General features: G+C 35.8%; 1 non-coding gene across 1 annotated transcript; it reads left to right on the top strand.

Annotated features, from left to right (window-relative positions):
• The first annotated feature begins 8322 nt into the window (after positions 1–8322).
• On the top strand, positions 8323–8395 carry TRNAQ-CUG (transfer RNA glutamine (anticodon CUG)). Its single transcript has one exon. It is a non-coding gene; the product is annotated as a tRNA-Gln (tRNA).
• Positions 8396–23081: the final 14686 nt, after the last annotated feature.

The raw sequence follows: 23081 nt of genomic DNA, 5'->3' as shown, positions 1-23081 counted from the left end.
AATTGTAGCAAAGTTGTTCTGTAGAACTTCCTCAAAAAGGCTTAGTCTTTAGCTATCATTCTTTTGTCTTTTCTCATGACCCTAGCCCTAAGCAATTACTTACCTACTTTATGTGTCTATAGTATTACTGATTCATTTAAGTGGACTCATACAATCCATAGTCTTTGAGGGCTGGCTTTCTTTCACTTATCATAAAATTTTCAAAGTTCATACATGTTATAAAATATTTCAGTACTTCTTTCTTTTTAGGGGCACATAATATCTATTGCATGGCTATATTGTATTTTGTTCATCCATTCATCAGTTAATGGGCAATTCATTTGTTCCCATCTTTTGACTCTCATGTGTAATGTTGCTATCAATATCATGTGCATGTTTTTGTGCAGTCATATGTTTTTATTTCTCTTAAATATTTACCTAAAAGTAGAATTGCTATGTTGCATGATCCTCAGTGTTTATTTGAGGAAGTGCCAGACTATTCTCCAAAGTTTCTGGCATTATTTTGTTTCCACCAACAATGTATAAGTGTTCCAACATTTCCACATCCTTGCCAACAGTGGCCAATATGTGGCTCTTCCATTATAGCCACCCTAGTGCTGTGAAGCGATATCTCCCTGTGGTTTTGATTTGCATATACACAATGACTAATGATGTTGAGCATCTTTTTGTGTGTTTGTTAGTAATCTTTATATCTTCGTTCAAGAAATGTCTATTCAGATCCTTTGGCCATTTCCAAAGATTGGATTATTTGTAGTATTGTTATTGAGTTTGAAGAGGTCTTTGAATATTCTAGATATAAGTCCCTTATCAGTTCTGTAATATTTTCACCCATTCTCTGGGTTACCTTTTTATTTTCTAATATTGTCCTTTGAAGCATACATGTATCTAATTTATATTTTATATTTATATAGCCATTAAAGATTTCTTATGAGGATTATTTGCATGATGTTTTTCTAACTCTTCTTTGAATCTATATTTAAGTTTTTGTTTACTAGAAAACATACACTTTAATTTTGCTTTTTTATCCAGGTTGTATATAAGGTATATTTAGACCATTTACAGTTAATATAAATGTTGATATAGATTTGTTTAACTCTTAGTCTTATTTGTTGTTTTCTAATTGTTTCAGTTATTCCTTGTTCCATTTTCCCTATTTTATGCCTTGTTTTAAAATAATTATATTAAAATTTTAACTCCCATTTTATCTCCACTGTTACATTTTTTTGTGCTATATTTTACACTGCTGCTCTAGAATTTGAAACATATATTTTTATCATATCAGTTTATTTTTTTAAATATCATAGTGTTTAATGTATATTGTAGAAAACTAACTATAGTGTAATTAATCCCATTTGTCCCTTCCAACCTTAGAACTATATTTATCAAACATTAAAATTATATATATATATATATATATATATGTATATATATATATATATGCCCCCAAATATATTTATATTAATTTTCTTTGAATAGGATTTTGAAGACTTTTAAAGAAAGATGAAGAAATTGTATATTTATATTTTATATGTATTTTCCCATATCTAGTACTGTTTGTTTCTTTACATACCACAAAGTTGCCAACTGGCTTATTTTCTTCAGTCTGAGGTGCTTCATTTAGTATGTCTCAAAGTGCAAGTTTTCTCAAGACATTCTTGAGGTAGTTTTTGGTCTGCAATGGGTCTTTATTTCCCCTTCATTATAAATGCTGCTTTCATTGGATAAAGAATTCAACACTGACAGATTGTTTTTAGAAAGTTAAAGATATATCATTTTCTTCATCTCTGCATTGTTTCTGATAAGTAAGCAGCAATTCTTAAAATTTCTTTCTTTGCAAATAATTTGTCTCTTTTTCTGGCTGATCATATGATTTTCTTTTTATGACTGTATTTCACCCATTTGAATATGAACTGCCTTGATATTTTTATTTTTGCTTATCCTGCTTCACTTTTATTGAGCATTTTTGGATTTATGGATTTATAGTTTTCATGAATGTTGAACTATGTTTCTTCAAATATCTTTGTGGCCTACCTTCACTTATTTCCTTCTGTGATTCCAGGTACACATATATGAGAATGCTTGATATTATCTCACAAATGTATCTTTTTTTATTCTCATTTTTCTAACGTCAGGTTCACTAATCTTTTGGTCTGTGGGATCCTAAATATTGGTAAACTCATCCAGTGATTTTTAAAAGTATTTTTTAGCAGTTCTATTTCCTGCATTTTTATATCTTCCATTTCTCTCTTGGTATGTTCATTTATCTCTTTACATTCCTGACCATCCTTATACTAGCTTGGTTAAAGTATGTGGGACGACTGCACCCTACAATTAAGATGTGACAATTCTGGAGTTTGAACCACCACTCCAGCTGGTCAGAATTTGAACATCTCCCAGTGCTCGGTGAATGCTAAGAATTGGTCATCTGGTAGAATCCCAGTAGTTATTTAACTGGCCTTGTGTGATCTTAGTCTGCAAATGCATAGCTGTTATTTAGCTGTAAAGGGAACATAGTTTTCTTTTACTCTTCTGATTTCTTGACTGGAACCCTTATAAAAAAAGACAGATAAACAAGAGGAAGACAAACACAAGCTTATTAGTAGTACATGAATACATAGGCAATACCTATGGAAAAATGACGAAAAACTTGGGAAGCAAGAGTAAACTTTGTTATGCACACTTAAGTCTGTACCTTCTCCGTTGATAAGGCCCTACAGTATCTCTGGTAATTAGCCTTTACTCTTCCTGGTAGAAAGGGAAAGAGGGATAGTTGGTAAATTGGTACCCTGCTTTTAGGCAAATATGGGGAGCACAGGGAACTTTTCTTGTATCTGCCTGTTATCAAATGCTTTCAGCTTAAAACAGTCCTCAAGCCAAACTGGTGTATTGTGAGGTGGAATATTCTGCCACCTTTAGAGCCAAAACTTAAGTGGACATCCATGAAAATTTCTGGAACTTTCTCTCTACAGCTTTCTCTTCCCTGATATTTTTCTCTATAAATCCTAGCTTCCTCCAACTCTGATATCTGTCCTATTATTTCAGAAAGACCTTCATGCTCTAGTTAGCTCTCATCTACCTCCTCTTAAGCCATAGAATGCCTCCATACAGAAAGATATGACAATAATAGAAGTCGTCTCATTTGTTAGTTCAAAGATTTCAGTCAATACTGTCTATGGTCCCATATCTAAAAATGGAAATTTCATATATTTTGTCTAATTATTTCACTGTTCATGATGGCAGCCCACGTCCTATATTTGTTACTTTTTCACAATTAGCTTTTTAATTTTTTAAAATCTTTTTAATATTTATTTATTTTTGAGAGAGACAGAGACAGAATGCGAGTGGGTTAGGGGCAGAGAGAGAGAGGGAGATACAGAATCTGAAGCAGGCTCCAGGCTCCAAGCTGTCAGCACAGAGCCCAACGTGGGGCTCGAACTCACAAGCTGTGAGATCATGAATGACCTGAGCCGAAGCTGGATGCTTAACCAACAGAGCCACCCAGGCACCCCAAGCTTTTTATTTTTTTAAATGTGCATTGGGCATGGTTGATTTATACCATACAAATCTTGCAATCTTTTTTCTTCCTCAGAAAAGGGTCAGTTTTATTATAGTATGCAGTTCATTTGCTGGTCGATCACCTTGAATTGTAGAATATGAAGGAACATTTCTGAAAGGCTAGAATGTTACCCAAGTCCTTCTACATGCAAAGGATTCAATTTCAAAATATGTTTGACTTATTGGATCTTATCAGGGCCTGGTTTTATTGTCTAATTCCTTGAAAACATTGCTTTATCCATTTTTAAAAAATTTAATGCTAGTATGATTAACATACATTGTTATATTAGTTTCAGGTGTACTATCTAGTGATTCAACAATTCTATACATTACTCAGTGCTCATCATGATAAGTGTACTCTTAATCCCTATCACCTATTTCAACCATCCTCCCCCACCACCTCCCCTCTGATAACCATCGGTTTGTTCTCTATAGTTAAGTTTTTTGGTTTGTCTCTTTTTTTCTTTGTTTTGTTTCTTAATTTCCACATATGAGTGAAATCATATGGTATTTAAATGTCTTTCCTTGACTGACTTATTTCACTTAGCATTGCACCCTCGAGATCCATCCATGTTATTGCAAATGGCAAGATTTCATTCTTTTTTATAACTAAGTAATATTCTATTATACATGTATGTGTATACATACACACATCACTTCTTCTGTATCCAGTCATTGATCCTTGGACACTTGGACTGCTTCTACAATTTGGTTATTGTAAATAATGCTGCAATAAACATACAGGTGCATATATCTTTTCAAGTAGTTTTTTTCATATTTTTTAGATAAATGTCCAGTAGTGCAATTCCTGGATCATATGGTGATTCTATTTTTAAGGAACCTCCATACTGTTTTTCACAGTGACTGCACCACTTTGCATTCCCACCAACAGTGCATGAGGGTTCCTTTTTCTACATCCTCACCAACACTTGTTGGGAGAGGGAGGGAAATGGCACCTGCCAGCTCTTTTGTTCTTGGAGAAGTCCCCCAAAGATCCCTCCAGCCCCTCCAGCACATGTTCTGAGATTAGTAAATAAATCTCCTTCCATATATCCCAGGTGTTTTTAAACTGCTGCTTCTATGGTGTAGGTTATTTGGGGTTCTTTGTTGTGCTTTCTTTTTAAGGGTAGGGACTCTACCCTCCTAATTCTCCCAGAACTGAGCCAGCTAATTTTTAAAGTTCTGGGTGTTAGGCTCCACTAATTGTTAGGTCCCTCTGGCTTTCACAGTCAAGTGTTACGGGGATTTGTCTTCTCCATGTAGGTCCCCCATGCCTGGAGTACCTGGCATGGGGCTCTGCTCTTCTCCCTTCTCCAAGCCTGCTAAATCCCTCCCTCCCAGGACAGTGCTGTGAGTCCATTTGGCTCCCTACCATACCTCCACCCTTCATACCCTTCTTCATGTGGTCTCTTCTCTGTTTTTAGTTGTGAAGTCTGTTCTTTCAGTCTTTGAGGCATTTTCTGCATTATTTACATGATGTAGGTATTATCCAGTTATATCCATGGGAAGAGGTGAGCTTAGGATTCTCCACCTCTGTTCACTTCCCCAGAAATCCCTCATTATCTATTTAATACATTTTTGTGGGCACTTAAAGTGGGCCAGCAATTCCAAAATCAGCTATTCCATTATAGATGGAATAGAAATCAAGCCATAGAATTTGGTGATGCCTTGTTATGCATCATTATTTTAGGAAGAGTTTACTAATCTAGTGCCCCTCCTATATGCTACCACAGTATAATGTGCTTTGCATACCATATCCTCAATAAACCTATGTAGCAATGGCCTTTTGTTATTTTATGATCCCCTACTAGACTGTACACTCTAAGAGAGAAGGGGTCCTGTTTAAATTGTTTTCTGTTATAACTTTGGCAGTTAGCACTATTCTGGGCACAAAAATAGATGCATAAAAATCTAGTTTGGTGTTGATTGACAGATTAAAAGATTTCAGAAAATTTAGGCAGAAAATTGTAACTGGAATTTTACAAATGATTCTCCCCGAATAGCACAGAATATCTTAAATATAAGAGTATTAAGAAGGTCAATGCTGAGAGTTAACCCTACTGTTCAACTTTATGAATAAAAAGGTTTTACCTCTCTCAGCCTTAGGCTCTATCTCATTTCCATAAATCAAAATAGCATTGTTAACATTTGCCACCTTTAATTTCAAACTTCACTTTTACACCAGTTATTTAAAATATGTAAAATGAGTTCTGACCCATGCTATACAGTTTAAATAGTCACTGACTAAAGTGTGGATGAGGGCACCCTGAAAATGTTTGAAAAGCATTATTATAAGGCATCATTATAACTAGAAATATTTTTATTTTGTGTGATATGACAGTCCAAAGATTCTGATGCCCAGCTGAGAAAATTAGTTAATCTGTCAAAGGCTTTTTTTTATGTATACAACCAAACAACTAGATGGGATGACATATAAGGTTGTTTTTGGCTCTGAAATGCTATGACTATTAAGACAACCTAATTTATTACAGTAACAAGTAGTTTGACCTATGGCAAAAACAAAACAAAACAAAAAAAAAACCTTCTTGTTTATTAGGAAAGATTTTAAGGTAGTACTTTTTGCACTTGGCCTAAACACTTTTTCCTTGGTAAGATCTTATCCAAGCCTTCCTTCAGAGCAGAAAGCATTTTCTAATTCAATGTTTTTTTTTTAATTTTTTTAAAAAGTAATTGTATTACTCCTAAGAGATCAGTGTGGGTGCCAACTAATTCATCTTAAATAAAAATTGCATTATGTCAATTGTTGTTAAAGAATGTGAAAATCTTGTGAAAAATCTATTTGCCCCATGGCCCTATCATCCACACACATCACACACCATTAATAATTACATGTCACCAGCACAATATTTATATTTGGCAAATCTAACACTAAGTGGGGATTACTATTGCTAGCAAAATAGCATATTTTTCTTAACAAAAAGCTGTGGGGGTGCCTGGCTGGCTCAATGGGTAGAGCATGTGACTCTTGATCTTGGAGCTGTGATTCAAGACCTATGTTGGGTGTAGAGATTACTTAAAAATAAAATTGTAAAAAAATAGTTGTGAAAATTACTCTTTTTCTTTTTTTAAATGACTCTTTACATAATCTAAAATATCCTATACATATCTGATGTACATGTTAGTGGTAGGTCCCTTGTAATAAGCAATGTATCAGTGGCTTATTTGGCTTTTTTGATATTCAGTGTACTCTTCTAATTCTTCCATGAGAGTAAATAACATTATCAATGGAAACTACCTCAAAATGGGAAAGAAGTATTTGGTGTAGATCTAGACAGCTATTGTTGATGAGATCTTGAGGTTACCTAGGTTAGAAGGAGAGAGAAAATAAAATAAACAATTCTACTATAGAGATATATGTTCTAATGATTTTTAAAGACACACATGAGAATAATAATTTAATAGACAAATATTGCATTATGTAACAAGTTCTAACCCCTTTAAAAGATATATTTAGTCAATGGGTTTTTTTTTTTTTGTCCAAAATTGTGCACCTTACTATTTTGATTTTTATTTCTTTTCCTATAAATATCTACATACATTCATGTCTATTAAGTTAATGTTTGAATCCATAACCTAATAATATGTATTATAATGTTGTTTTCATACTATCTTTTGTCTCTAAGAACTAAGCAAACCCCCAAAATGATATTTTTTCATTTTAAAACAACTCAAGCTTATAAGAAAAATTGCAAACACCATACACTTCTGGCTGACCTTCATCCTATTTCTCAAATATTAACATCTCACATAAACATAGAATAAAGGCCAACAACCCAGAGTCTCACATCTTGAGTGCAGTGTAGTTTTTCTGTCTCTTTTGTCTCCTTTCATCCTGGAAAATGTGACCATCTTCTTTTGTCTAAATGACTATTTTGAAAAGTAGTGGTCCATTATGTCCTAGAACACCATTCAAGTTGGGTTTGTCTGTTGTTTATTCATGTTTAAAAATACGGTTTTTGTGGGGCACCTAGGTGGCTCAGTTGGTTAAGTGTCCTATTTTGGCTCAGTCACGATCTCGTGATTCAAGAGTTCAAGCCCCACATTAGGCTCTCTGCTATCAGAGTGGAGTCCCCGCTTTGGAGTCTTTATCTCCCTCTCTCTGTCCCTTGCTCTGTCCCTTACATGCTCTTCCTCTCTCTCTCTCTCTCTCTCTCTCTCTCTCTCTCTCTCAAATATAGAAATATTAAAAATTAAAAAAATAAAGCTATTTAAAGTTTTTTTTTTTTTTACTACCACATGACTGATATTGTGTGCTTTATGTTTGCATCCTATCAGGAGATACATAATGTCAACATGTGTAACTACAGATGTTGTTGCCTTCCATCAGTTGGTTGAGGTGGCGGCTCCAGGGTTTTGAATTGCAAATTTAGCTAATTTCCATTTATGGTTTAAAATTATTCCACTGGATGACACTTTAAGAATATGTGATTATCCTGTTCCTTGTAATAATTGGAGGATAAATTAATCTGGTGTACCTTAAATGGTGAATATTTTTATCATTCCTTCTACCTTTATTAATTAGAAGCCTATGAAAATGAACTGCTCTTTCTCATTTAATATTATTCACTTAATTATTTATATCAGTCTGGAATTGAAGATATTTATTTTTTCTATAGATCGTAATCCGTTATTATCATTGTTATTAACATCCTTTCATTGTGATAAGACCACTTAACATGAAATGTACCCACTTACATTGTTAAGTTTACAATCCAGTATTGTTAAAAAGTAGGCCCAACATGGGATGCCTGGCTGGCTCACTTGGTAGAGCATGAGACTCTGGATCTCAGGGTTGTGAGTTCAAGCCCCATGTTGGGCATGCAACCTACTGAAGATAAAAAAAAAAATAAGCATTGTACATAGGTTTCTAGAATATATTCATCTTATATAACATCTTGGTTTTACCTGACAAACCACAAATCAGGCCAGTTCCCTTCCTGGGGGCATTTCTAAACAGAATATATACACTAGAATAATGTTTCCAGATTGCAAGTGTGAAGAACCAGAGTAATTTAAGAAATCTAACAAGTATCATATTTGTCTACATTTACTCCCTACTCATGGGCATCACCTTAATTCAACCACCATGATTTTTAAAGTTATCTTCCATTTAACTATTATGCTATCCTATTGCTCTCAGAATTAGATAATCAGAGTAACAGTTAACTTCTGTTACTCTCCCTGTATTAAACATGCCTTTTAGCAAAAATGTATTAAATTGGGGTATTTCTTAACTAATTTATTTTTTTCTGAGACATGTGAAACCAAACATCTTTTGTATCAGCTTGAATAATAGTGAATACAAATGCTTGAAGAGAAATCTAATTATACTTCTATGGAAGTACAGGAAGGGAAAAAATCAAATTACAGATGTGAACTGACAAGTAATTAAAATAAACAAATAAACACATTAATAAGCTGAGATACCCTATGTTTTAAAAAAAAAACTCAGGGGGTGAGAATTAACTAAATTACTCTCTCAACTGCTAGTGTTTGACATTAAAGTGAGTACTATCTGACTGGGCATCTTTGTTTGTGGCTACTTGTACATCAACTCTGTTTCTGAGTTAAATTTATTATTATACCTTTATTTTCAAGTGTAGGATTCTAGGACTCCTATAATTGCTTTACTGACCATATTCTTGAGTCCCCAACCTGAGGCTGTTTGCCTAAACACAGAACTGACAATTTTCATGCTCTGACAGGCAAAAAGCCAAACCAAGCTTTTAAAACACAAGACAAAACAAACAGAAAAACAATAGTTGTCCCTTGGAGGAAACAGATTGATAACTGATGTGTATCCCAAAACCAAATTTAATCAGAGTTGCCATCCATAGAGCTGAGTTTTACAATGTTTTTCTCCCGCTAATCTGAATTCAAAAGGAAGAGACAAATGGAATTTTTACCTTTGCCTCTCAAGTGGGCGCCACAGAGATCCAGAAGAGTTGACCTTGGTCAGAATTCCTAACCTTCACTGGTTCCTGCTAGCTTTCCCAAATTTTCATCTACCTGCTTCAGAGTGAATGGGGTGTCCAGCCAACCCCTCATGGTTTCACCAGAAACTGTAGGAGAGGAAAAAATATCTTTTTACTCTTTCAAATTGTTGACTGGGAGTCCATAATAAAAGAGAAAAACCATATACATTTATTTAATATAAGTTTTACATGACACAGGAGCCTTCAAAGAAAATGAAGACCTAAGGACACAGTTAAATTTCAGTGTTTTTGTGCTTGGTTTGATGAAGAGTGGATCATCATGGAAAGATATGTAGGACAATGATGAGCTAGGTGTAACTGGGGCAAGGCTTGTTCATTTCGATTCCTCCCTGTATCCCTTCATCTTCATAGAAAGATGATCCTGTCTTTAAGGTATAGGGAGGTCACCTCTCATATAATGATTTTTTTTATGACTTGTTTCAAGAGAATATCAGAAAAACCTTCCTAGCTTTTATGACCTACCACATGGAAAGGTCAGAAAGCCACTTTTGCACATGGCAGTTCTCAAATTCCTTTAGCTTGAAATTTCTATATGTCAAGGAGCCATGTTTTAGAGTAGTATGTTCTGAACTCTATCACAGGGAACACCTCTCAACAGAAAATAAGATGATCCTTACACTCAAGATTCATTGACAGCCTAGGGTTACAATTGTGTTTAATGAGCTTGTTCTTGCTTTTCTTTCCTTGCTTTGTTGGTTTCTTACTTATTAGAGTAGTTACTATACTAATTATGGCCATTTTAGTTTGCTATCTTAATTATACTTCTGAGTATAATGAACTGGAAAAATGCTAATGTCTTCCCATTTTTCATGCCAGAAATTTGAGGTCCAAGGACAAAGCTGAAATAAATGTCCAACTGCTACATAAACTGAGTATAGGTCAAGGAACCCAAAACAAAACCAAAGTGACTCTTAGAATTAACTCTGCAGATAAATCTTTATTTGTATAGTGAAGGTAGATATGGTCTACCCACAAACAGGATTGGAAAGTGTGTGTGTGTGTGTGTGTGTGTGTGTGTGTGTGTGTTCTTGGTGAGGGGGTCTTGTCAAAGGATATAACATATATGCATATATGAGGTCCAGAGAAATGTTTGCTTTCCTGTTTAAAGAAGAAGGGGATACGGGCTTCTGGATGACTCAGTGGGTTAAGTGTCCAACTTGCTGTTGGCTCAGGTCACGATCTCATGGTTTATGGGTTGAAGCTCCACATTGGGCTCAGTGTGGGGAGTGAATCCTGCTTTGGATTATATCCCTCTCCCTCTTGCTCTCTCTCTCTCTCTCTCTCTCTGCCCCATCCCCATTTGTGTTATCTCTCTCAAGATAAATAAACTTAAAAAAAAAAAGAAAAAGACAGGAATCTATTCTGAAGATTTTTGTTTGGCTTGAAATCTCTGTGGGTTCCCTTGACTAAGAATAATGTGGCTGAGTGAAGTCTTAAGCTGTTCCTAGGAGGCTCTGGGAGAACTGGTTGAAAGATCCTTTGAACCCTCCAAACTCTTAATATAAATCCAAACACCACACAAAATCTGTCTTTCTGAGACATTATTCCTCTGTTTTCCATAAAATTGCTGGTGATTATATTGGTCTAAAGAGCTTGCTTCAGGAAAATAACTATATAAAAACTCTGGAATTCCATGGCACCTAACAATTATTTGTTAAAAACTTAGTAGGAACCTCAGAAGATATATGGAAAAGTTAGAGACATTTTGCAAGTGAATTTACAATTACATAATCAACAAAAACCATAATAATATAGTCCTTAGCACTTGAGATTCCATTTTTATATTTTCTCATCTTTTGTCCCTGAAACATGAGAACACCATTTATTTTCTCATCTTTTTCAGTAATTTACAGAATGTGTTCTAAATTCATCACTGTTTTCATGCAAGTTGAAAATAAGTGTGAATGAGCCATTCAGTGCACACATGTCACAGGTTCTTGATTCTAAAAATGACAATTAAAACCAGGCACTAGAGGGTTTTTTTTCTTTCAAATATATCTAAATAAACCTTCAAAAATTATGTTATATTTGTATTTCTTTAGTGAATGTTTAAATTTACAAGTTACAAACAAGCATGAAGGCAGTGTGATACAGACAAAATGATATTGAATGGGGATTCAGAAATGGATTGAGGAACTATCTCTACGACTTACTTATTTTGGATTACTTAACCTTTCTGGGTGTCATTCCTCTTAAAATGATAACACTACATTTTGCACAGGGTTATTGTAACAATCAATGATAGTGCATATGAAAGCATATGAGAAAACTTTTTAGTGCTATAGCAAGGTAAGAAAAAAGTCTTCATTTTATTTCCAGTGTATTCTTTGGGAAAGCAGTAACATATTTTCTAAGGTTTTTATGCACAATAGGTGAGAAAGAATTAGCAGACCTGCAATTGACTATCTTCATTTATGGGAAATGCTCAAGAAAGAAAAATAAACCAGCCAATTCTTCTTGTAAATGCTAATAGCAGACCTCTTGGCAAAGACATAAATGGTATGTATGTACCATCAGAAGGGTCCACATCTATGAAATGTCTGGTTCAATTAAAATTGCTTATGGCTGGGGCACCTGAGTGTCTCAGTCAGTTAAACACCCCACTTCGGCTCAGGTCATACATGATCTCATGGTTTGTGAGTTCGAGCCCCACCTACAGCTCTGTGCTGACAACTTAGAGCCTGGAGCCTGCTTCGGATTCTGTGTCTCCTTCTCTCTCTGCCCCTCCCTCACTCATGTTCTGTCTCTCTCTGTCTCTCAAAAATAAATGTTAAGAAAAATAAAATAAATGAATAAATAAAATTGTTTATGGCTAAATAAAAACAAACAAAAACTAAGCCATGTAATCTGGGACATGCATGATATTAAAATATCAGAATAAAAATGGGTATATTTCATGACCAAAATGTTTTTCTTCTAGTGTGAGATAGACACACACATACAAACACACACACACATACACACACACACAAACTTACAGAGTAAGATCTTTTAAATCTTGTGAGTCTGATTCATATGGTAATTTAGTTACTTCTGCTCTCACAAGATTTTTAAAAAGTTGTTTTTAAAATCATGATCATCAACTCATTTGCTCAAGCTAGAATCCTGGGAATCATCATTGATATTTTTTTTTTTCACATTTTCACTATAATATTTAGTCAGTAGTCATATGCCAGCAATTATACTTGTAATTTTGTCTTGAATGCATTTATTTCCTTGCTATCATGTAAAGCTAAGGTACCATCGTCTCATTTACAGTTGATGGGATGACCTCCTAACTTGTCTATCTCCACTGCTCTCTCCAATCCACTTTATTTTTTTTAAGTTTGCTTATTTACTTTAGAGAAAGAGAGCATGCACACATGTGAGCAGGAGAGCAGCAGAGAAAGAGAGAGAGGGAGAGGGAGAGAGAGAAAGAATCCCAAACAGGCTACACACCATCAACACAGAGCCTGACAAGGGCTCGACCTGAGTCAAGAGTCGGATGCTTAATCGACTGAACCACCCAGGCACCCCTCCAATCCACATTCAACACCACAGACAAACAAAAATTAAGCCCTGGAATCCTCTGCTCAAATCCTATCCATGGCTTCCCATGGCTTTCCTTCTAAGGGCCAAAATCTTTACCACTTCTCCTGATACGGCCACTAGCACTATACTCTCGGGAGCTCAATCGCATCAATCCTAACATCACTCTTCCATCCCCTCAAGCTTCCTCTCACCCTTGCACCTCTGTCTGGAACATTTTCCCCAGCTAACTCATATCTTATGTTAAATTTCACTCTCTACTGTGAGATTCCCCTGAATCCAGTAACTTTATTGTATAATCTTATAGCTTTCTCTTTATCAGAGACCTTACTAAAGCCGCATGTAATTAGCTGGTGACTTGTGAAACATTTAATTTCATCAGTTCCCTTAGTAGTGCAAGCTCTGCGGGGCTAGGATGTTATCCTCCTGTTAGTTGCTACACCTCCAGGGCATAACAAAGACATTAACACAGGGACATCCTCAGAAAGGTTTACTGAGTGAATGTAACAGCTCAATTCCAGGTGATGAAAGAACAATTATTAGTTTCTATGTTTTTCTAGATATTTAGGACAGAATTATTCCTGGCTCGTTCCTCATTGTTATTTTTATTAAAAAAGTGCTATAGTACAATTCTACCTTCATGGTGAAGGAGTGAATATAGCAGTCTTTCAAGGTGCATAAGCTTCCAATAAACAGGCAAATCCCCCAGGGAATTTAGTAAAGGAATTTGTTGAGAATGAAGACTATGAAGTATTTTATTTTCTTGAAAAAGAAATATGAAACATTCAGAGGACTATGGTGGATGACTCTCTTAGGAATTAAACGAACACAACATTGTGGATGGATGTGTAGCAGGATTTTCGCAGAAGTCGACTCTGAGGCCTTTCTTTTCAACTTTATTCATGCCGGCACCACTCATCTGGGTACCTACCCAAAGAACTGAGCCCCAAACGCCACATGGCGTAATTTTTTAATATATTTTCTACTTCTCTGTCTCCCATGTAAGGTAACACACAAACGTGCAGACTGATTAAGTGGTCTCATGTTGCAAGGTCATGAGGGATGTTGTCACCTTTGCTCATAGCCAGGTTATCTTGAGTTTGCTTTCTGTTTTTTCTCTCCTTAGGGAGGGACCCTACCACAGATGTAGACTCAACACATACTTTCAAATGTTCATGAGCCTGAACTTGTCATGTAGAACAAATCTATTTGTTAAACAAATCTCAATAATACCCCTATTACAACTCTGTCTGGATCGTCAATCCAGAACTCTATTTTGAATTCTTACTTGCTACTCTGCATAGTTTTATAATCTGTGCGTTTGTGCTAATATTATAATCTGTGGGTTTGTGCTAATATAATCTGTAGGTTTGTGCTAATATTGTGAAATATTTATTCAAAGACAAAGGAAAGATATCTGAAGAAAATGACAAGAAAAGCAGTCAGTTTCTAGCCAAAGAAGTAAACATCTGCTTGTTCTCAAAAATGCTCTGGTTTTTAACAAGCTCCAAAGTGTGGAAAACCCTTGTAAACAAGACAAAAGAGCTTTTTCACCAGTTTTAGCTTCCATTTCACCACCAGGAAGGATTGATGGGTTCCTGAGTTTGGTCTATCACTTATGCAAAGGTCTTAGTAGATTGGTACCCATCATTAGTTTGCTTTATTAAGTCATCCAGGAAATGTTTGGTTTTATGGACTCATATAATCTTTCTTATTAATTATATATGGCCTTTTTCTCTTTTATGGGTATATCATTAAGTATGTAATATTTAAGAACTTTTATGTGTCACAGAAAACTAATTATGATAGGATTGCAATTATGTTACTTTCATTCATGTGCAAATAAGCAATAAGTAACATATTAGGTGAATAGACATATGTGCATTAGTGTCCAGGTATTATTAGATAGTGATTTCATCTTAAATATTTAATCACTGAAACGTCTAATCACTTTGGTTTTGAAAATCACTTGTTAATTACAACAATATACCTTACTTTCCTAAGTAAAACACATTAATAGGAGGTCTTTCTTGACTGCTTGATGCAGGCTCATCATAAACTTCCATATATGCTATATCAAATGGTGGTGTTCACAATGTCAAATGAAGAGGTCCCAAATGTGTCACCGTGACATAAGGATTGTTCTGATCTGAAGATAGCTGAGAATCTACAAATGCAGGGAGAGGCTTTCTCTGACATCCCCTTATCCACCTAAAAACAGATCTTCCCCCAAGAAAACCTCGATTATCATAAATCTCCAGAAGAATTTCATCCACCCAGGGAGACTGACTCATCTTAGGAGAAGAGAGAAGTGGGTGCCACACTCAGACAGACATGGACACACACTATCGTATATTCCATTTGTTCTTCTAAGGACTCACTTATCTTTGCTAAAATTAATTTATTCTCCCTTTTCCCCCATTTCTTTGCCTTCTTAAAATGTCCTATCAGTTCTCAAAACTCACCATTTCTTTGGTTATTCAACTCTTTTTGTGATGTCCTTGTGCATGCAAAATTAAAAATTTATAAATTTGGGGCACCTGGGCGGCTCAGTTGGTCAGCTCAGTTCATGATCTCAGGGTTCGTGAGTTTGAGTCCCACATCAGACTTGCTGCTCATCACAGAGTCTGCTTCAGATCCTCTGTCCTCCTCTCTGTCTCTGCCCCTCCCCCACTCACACTTGCTCTCTCTCAAAAATAAATAAACATTAAAAAAATAATGTAAAATTTTATAATTTTTTATGCTTTTACCCCTGTTATTTTGTCTGTAGTCAGTTTAGTTCACAGGCCCCAGGTACTGAACCTAAGAGGTCAAGGAAAAGTTTTTCCTCTCCTACACCAGCATTACTGGCCATCTCTACATGGTCCAGACTGCTTTACTGGTTTCATTTAAGGTCTTTGTTGATTTCTTAGATGTTTCTTTTTTGTTTCCTTCCTCCATTCTTTTTTTCCCTCCTTCCCTTCCTTCCTTCTTTCCTCGCATCCTTCTATTCTTCAATTCTCTTTCTCTGTCTCATCCTCTGTCTCTGTGTCCCTGTGTCTGTTTCTTTCCCATTAAGTTCTATTTGGTCTGCCATAGTAAGTTTTACTTCTCGCCATTAATAGTATAATTGCCTCCATTCTAATCTTCCATGGGAGGAGAAACTAAATGGCCATATGTTTTATAATTATTTCCAGAAGCAGACTGAACACTCTTAAACTCTTCTGTAAGTAATGTGCATAGATTTAATATTATTTTGTAATATTTATTTTTGAGGGAGAGAGAGAGAGAGAGAATGAGCAGGGAAGGGGCAGAGAGAGGGAGACACAGAATCCAAAAGAAACTCCAAGCTTTGAGCTGTCAGCACAGAACCTGACATGGGGCTCGAACCCACAAACTGTGAGATCATGACACGGAGCTGAAGTCAGATGCTTAACTATCTGAGCCACACAGAGACCTCTGTGCATGACGTTTAGCATATAGTCCTCATAATGTTGATCTTACTTCCTCAAAAGAGGTTTTCCTTTCCATCTAAATTTGATCTGTTGTAGATAATTTATGTAGCTACAAATATTTTCTAGGTAAATAAGGCATTGTGTATGAAATACACATTTGCATTTTGAAGAAACTATTGTCATTTTATGGAATTATAAATACATGTACATCTATGCACATACATATTCATATATATTGTATATGTATATGTGTGTGTAGCAAATTGCACATTTAAACAAATTAGTCCATCAGTTTCTTCTCGTGTTTCTATTTGAATCTAATCATCTGTATATTCTTAGTCTAATTTTATAATATTGATTCATAGTTTATGACAGGTTTTTTTGTATCAGTTGAATTACAATCAATTTGACTATCAAGGAAACCAATATCCTGTCAACTTTACCCTAAAAATAAATTATTTTACTGATAGCATGTTGCTCAGCTTATATAAAGTGTTTTTCAATTAGAAAAGACTTTTGTAGGGGCACCTGGGTAGCTCAGTCGGTTAAGTCTGCCTCTCGATTTTGGCTCATGTCGTGATCTCATGGTTCGTGAGTTCAAGCCCCACGTCAGGCTCTGTGCTAGCAATGCAAAGCCTGCCTGGGATTCTTTCTCTCTCTGCCAATCTCTTTGCCCCTCCCTTGCTCGAGAACTCTCTCTCTCTCTCTCTCAAAATAAATAAATAAGCATTTTTTAAAAATTAAGAAAAGAAGAAAAGACTTGTATATACTAGGTTCTAGACAATGGAAACAATAGTACCAAAGACTCAGGTAAGAAACATATACATATTTTTGGAATTGTAAGTAGCTCAGTAAAACTCAAAATTCTCCCTCTCTTTCTCTCTCTCTCTCTCTCGTAAATAAATGTGTGCAGATTGTCATTGTTTTATCTGCCTATTTAGTTATTTTTCTTGGAATAACTCTGTTATTATTGTTACTGCTATGTACCTGTATAAAGACTGTTAGTCACATAGAGGACATTTGTGAGTAAAAATGACCTTCATTATGTGGCACAATGGAGCGAATGAGTATCCATGGAGATTATGTAGCTAATTCCCCACTCTAAATATTTTCATATTGTGAAGACATTTGGTTTTTGTTTGTTCCCTTTTTATGCGTTTAATACATTTATTTGTTAGCCCTCTTCTTTGTTAGTTATTTTAAAGAGGTTATTATCTGATGTATACTCTTAGTACTTAAGAAAAAAAAAAAAAAAACATCACATACATCCCAGAGATTGCTATTCAAACCTTCCCTCTATCATTAACTAGAATCTGTGAGAGGTCAGGCAATTCCTTCAAACTCACTGGGCCTCACTGTCCTCATTTGTATAAATTGAGGGTTTGAGTCAAATGACTCCCATGACTGCCTGAATCAAAGTGATCATTACCTCGGTTTCTTTGCAGCCCAAACTGATATTCAGTTAAAAAGTTTCTTTGCTACCAGTCCCTGTACTTTTAAAACAGTGGAATTTAGAAATATTTGTGACTGCTTTGTATATCTCCCTCTTGATGTCTGTATTAGCCTCTTTGAGTATTAATAAAAATGTGAACACATGTTGAGATAGCTTTCTAATTAGATTTGTTTATACAGTGATTTAAATTATAACATTCTTGAAAAATAGAAAAGAAAAATGATCATTTATTTAAATCATTGAATTTACCATACGTTTTACCTATATTTTAATTAAGCAAGCTAGGTGGTTTTGTTCTTAGTTTGCAAATGAGAAAAATGATTTTAAAGAGTTGTTAGGTTTATATTATGCTCTTTTTATCACATAAATTTGTTTTTAAGAATTGTTGGATGGGGCACCTGGATAGTTCAGTCAGTTAAGTATCTGACTTCGACTCAGGTCATGATCTCAGGGTTCTTGGGGTTGAGACCCACATCAGTCAGTTCAGAGCCTGTTTGGGATTCTTTCTCTCCCTCTCTTTTTCTGCCCCTCCCCCACTTGCTCTCTCTCTCTCTCTCTCTCTCTCAAAATAAATAAATAAAACACTTAAAAGAAAAGAATTGTTAGATGCCTAAGATACAAAGTATTTGAATACATATATGACTTCAACCCAGATCTGTAGGGAGACCAAGTCTATACTGTATCATAGTCTTTCTGTATTATGAATCAGGGTCAATTATATATCCTTTGAACTCTTGACTGTATCTGATTCAGAGGATGCCTTCTATCCTATCCGTCTCCCTCTTTTGCCCCTAAGTTCTCTATTTTCCATTTTTATTACACTTTTTTATCTTCCAGAACATTTTCACTAACTTTGTGATATCTGGTAGAAAAGCAAAAGCTTTGTTGGCCTTGTATCACATCAGTCACTAAAATGTAATGAAATGTGAAACAGCAGAGTGCTTAAGTGCACACACTATGGAATGGACATGTTTGTGTTTGAACACAGTTTCTAAGGCTTTATTAGGTTTGCAATCTGTGCAAGTTATGTAGAGTTCTGTGCTTTAATTTCCTTGCTGGTAGAGTATGGGTATTAAGAATAGTGTTTAGGGATGCCTGGTGGCTCAGTCGGTTAGGCATCTTACTCTTGATTGCTACTTAGGTCATGATCTCATGGTCATGAAATCCCACCATGGCTCCATGCTGAACATGGAGACTGCTTTGGATTCTTTCTCTCCCCCCTAAGCCTCTCCCTTGCTTGTGCATTCTCTCTCTGTCCCTAAAATAAATTAAAAAAGAAAAAAGAATAGTGTTTACTTCAAGGATTGATAGTTGGATGAAGTGGACTAATTTCATGAGAAGAAAGTATTAAATATGGAAAATTAAGTAATAATCCTACACATTCTCCTTACATTGGAAGCCTATACTAATGGAGCCTTTAAGCTATTCCATTTATTTTCAGCTTCCTGTACTCGTATTAATAACAATTCGTGCATTTGGGGGGCTTATGTAACTTCCAAATTCTTTTTCCTGTTTTTTTTAACCTCATAACTCTATACCATAGCATTAGTTCAGATTCTGATCTCAGCATCTTTGACCCCAAATTATAATCAAACCTATACTTGCATTGCTTCACTTTCTAGCATTGGTCTAAGTTCTTGATGCCTGAACTGTACCCAATACCTTAGTAGCCCAGTTGTGATTGCTTTGAAGGAAAAGCCTGAGCCATTTCCCTTATTCCAAACAACTTTATCATATTGACCACAATTCTGAAAAATGAGGCTTGTGAACTTACATTTGGCTGAGAGGTAGAAGGAAGGAAAGGTGCAGGACATAGATTATTTCTCAGTAAAGATGGACTGACCCTTTGTTCAGAATGTGGAGGATGGAGGTACAATCTGCTGGGTTGATGGGAGTTCATCCACAAGATGGTGCACATTGCTTATCTTTGTTTATAGATTTTCTACCTTGAACAAAAATGTTAGATATTATATTTTCACAGAAAGGATAGAATAATAGCTTTTGTTTGACAGATTATATGTCATGTGTTATGATCTGTCATACTTTGTATTTCAAACTCTATTATGTTTTGGACCTTTATTGTGTGTGTGTGTGTGTGTGTGTGTGTGTGTGTGTGTGTGTGTGTGTTGTGTGTATGTATTATTTCAACAATATAAGAATTGACCCATATTACATAATCATTACTAAATAATGTAGACCTAGAAAATTCTGGAGGCTGGGAGGGGGTAGATAGATTCTACAAGAAGGGAGTACTGTTGTTTTTTTGTGAGTATTTTACCAAAAGTGGAAGAATAATGATGTATTGACTATTTCAAAACAATAAGGATGTAGCGACTATTCTGAAACACCAGCAAAGAAACATGCGTGCATTTGTGTATTCTTCATCTTTTTTTTAATGTTTATTTATTTCTGAGACAGAGAAACAGAGCATGAGTGGGGGAGAGACAGAGAGACAGGGAGACACAGAATCCCAAGCAGGCTTCAGGCTCTGAGCTGTCAGCACAGAGCCCCATGCGGGGCTTGCACTCATGAACCTTGAGATCATGACCTAAGCCGAAGTCGGTCGCTCAACCGACTGAGCCACCCAGGCGCCCCTCTTCATCTTTTTAATTATATAGTTATTTATAAATGCAATGTGTGTGCCTTTTGGTTCCTTTGTAATTTTCTCAAGCTTTGTGAACTTGTGCTTCACGGTTATCATTCAGATGTGACTGATAACTTAGATTAGACTAGCAATAGCTACAGCTAAAAATGGGAAAGAAATACAGGTGCCATAGGAACCAATTACAAAAAGGATATAAAACAACAGAAACAGCAGCCACAGAAATGGAGCCAGATGCTCATGCATTTAGAGTTTGCTTGAACTTTATTTTATGCGTTCCACTTCACTAGGTGGAGTGTTGCTGCACATGTCCAGTGTTATATCTTTGTAGATCAGACGTCACCTAGATAGGGAGGTCAAGTCACATGATAATTTAATGGACTATAAAAAGCTTTACAAGTTTTCTGAGACCATATAAACCAGAAACTGTTTTTCACAGAATAGATATAGAGAGAGAATAGAATAGCATTGTTCCCAAATCCTAGAGACTTGTGCTATGATCACTCCTATAGGGCCCCTCCAAAGCCTTCATGTAGCATCCCTATTCAATATATAGACTTCAAAAATACTCATTATCTTCAAAGTTCATATGGCCCATGTAGCAGAATTGCTTGCCCAGCAGCCAAGATCCATTAATAAGACTTTGTGCATTGAGTCCCACTTTTGGGTTCCTTAGCAAATGAATTGAAATAGCATGCCCAAAAGGGGCATATGGTCCTCTAAAATTCAAAGGGGCTCGCTAAGGATTATGTTACCCTGCACTTAGAAGAGATATATCTATAATAGAATAAATATATCCGTATATAAGTATATATGTATATATAACTGTATATATATTATATATATCATATATATAAACTTTATCAATGTGAAAGGCCATTAAATTTCTCCATATTTATTTCCTACCCTTAAGTACACATATATCTTATGAAGGTTTTTTTTTTTTAATTTAAGTTTATTTATTTTTGAGAGAGAGAAACAGAGAGAGGAGTGGGGGAGGGGCAGAGAGAGAGGGAGAGAATCTACAGTGGCTACACACTGTCAGCACAGAGCCTGATGTGGGGCTCGAACTCACAAATGGTGAGATCATGACCTGAGCTGAAACCAATAGTTAGACACTTAATCAACTGAGCCACCCAGGCGCCTCTTATCAAGGTATTTAAGCTTGTTATTACTTCTGCTCATCAATGCAATCGCCATGACATCACCAATATAAAGGATACACATGATGTATGAAATAGAGAAGAGATCAATGCCCCTGTGGCTAGATTATGAAATGATAGATACAGCTCTGAGGTAAGAGAATGAAGCTGTGTTATTGGATCTGCTAGCTGTATGCAAACTGTTTCTTGTGTCCTTACTAATAGGCACAGAAGAAAAAAACACATTCACCAGATCAATACTTGAATATGAGGTGCCAGGATGTGTTGATTTGCTCCAGCAAAGAAATTGCAACTGGAGCAGCAGTTGAAATTGAAGTCACCACCCGATTAGGTTTACAATGACCTACTCTCTTTCTCCAAGATCCATTTGTTGCTGGCACAGAAAAATAAGCAAGGGAAATTGAAACGTGAGTAGAATCACCAACCTTGCATAATTCAAGTTTACAATGGTGAAACTAATCAATCCCTCTAGAAAAGCAAATCTAGGGGCTTCTACATTTCCTTTTCTTTCATAGTAGCTTATTCCACAGGTCAGGTAAGGAAAGTAGGGTTTCTGCTATTTTCTGGATATATCTGTTTCAACTATGCATATCAGAATTAAGAAAATAAGTATAGCCTGGGGTTGGGGTCTCACTGCATCCACTATGACTTGGGCCTGAGGTGGTTCTGTTTATCACAAGATTCCAACAACACCTTGTGCTGACTGGTGGACCTCAGCAGCACTTTTGATCTCAGGAATTAGTGTTAGTTCACAGTGTCCAATTATCTCTGAATTCTAGTTAATGGTCCTTTCCTAAAGCATAACCACCATGATATCTGATGAAGATTCATTGGGGAAAGACTAACAAAAGATTTACAGAATACGTTTCTTGGTAGGGCAGTACTCTTTCCTCAACAATTGCTCAACCTTCCTTTCTTTCTAAGTGTTATGATTTGTAAACTGATTCAAACCTAGAAAATGGTACAGGAGCCAGAAGTCTCTACCCTGATCATTTTTTTTAAATTTTTTAAGAATGTTTATTTATTTTGAGAGAGAGACATAAACAGTGAGAGAGAGAGAGAGAGACGCTAAGCATACACACATGCTAGCAGGGGAGGGGCAGAGAGAGGAAGAGAGAGAATCCTAAGCAGGTTCCACACTGCACAGAGCTGGACTTGGGCTCAATTCCATGAACCGTGAAATCATGACCTGGACCAAAATCAAGAATCAGATGCTTAACTGACTGCGCCAAGCCACCAAGGTGCCTCTCTACCTTGATCTTTTAAGTAGGACTTCTGTTCATTGAACTTTGGACTTTCAAGTAAAAATTTAATATGCTGCTCATCTAT

Source organism: Panthera pardus, unplaced genomic scaffold (genome assembly GCF_024362965.1).
Source record: "Panthera pardus isolate Hobbes unplaced genomic scaffold, ASM2436296v1 HiC_scaffold_12, whole genome shotgun sequence".
NCBI lineage: Eukaryota > Metazoa > Chordata > Mammalia > Carnivora > Felidae > Panthera > Panthera pardus.
Note: the sequence above shows the minus strand (reverse complement) of the source record. Positions and strands in the feature narration are given on the sequence as shown.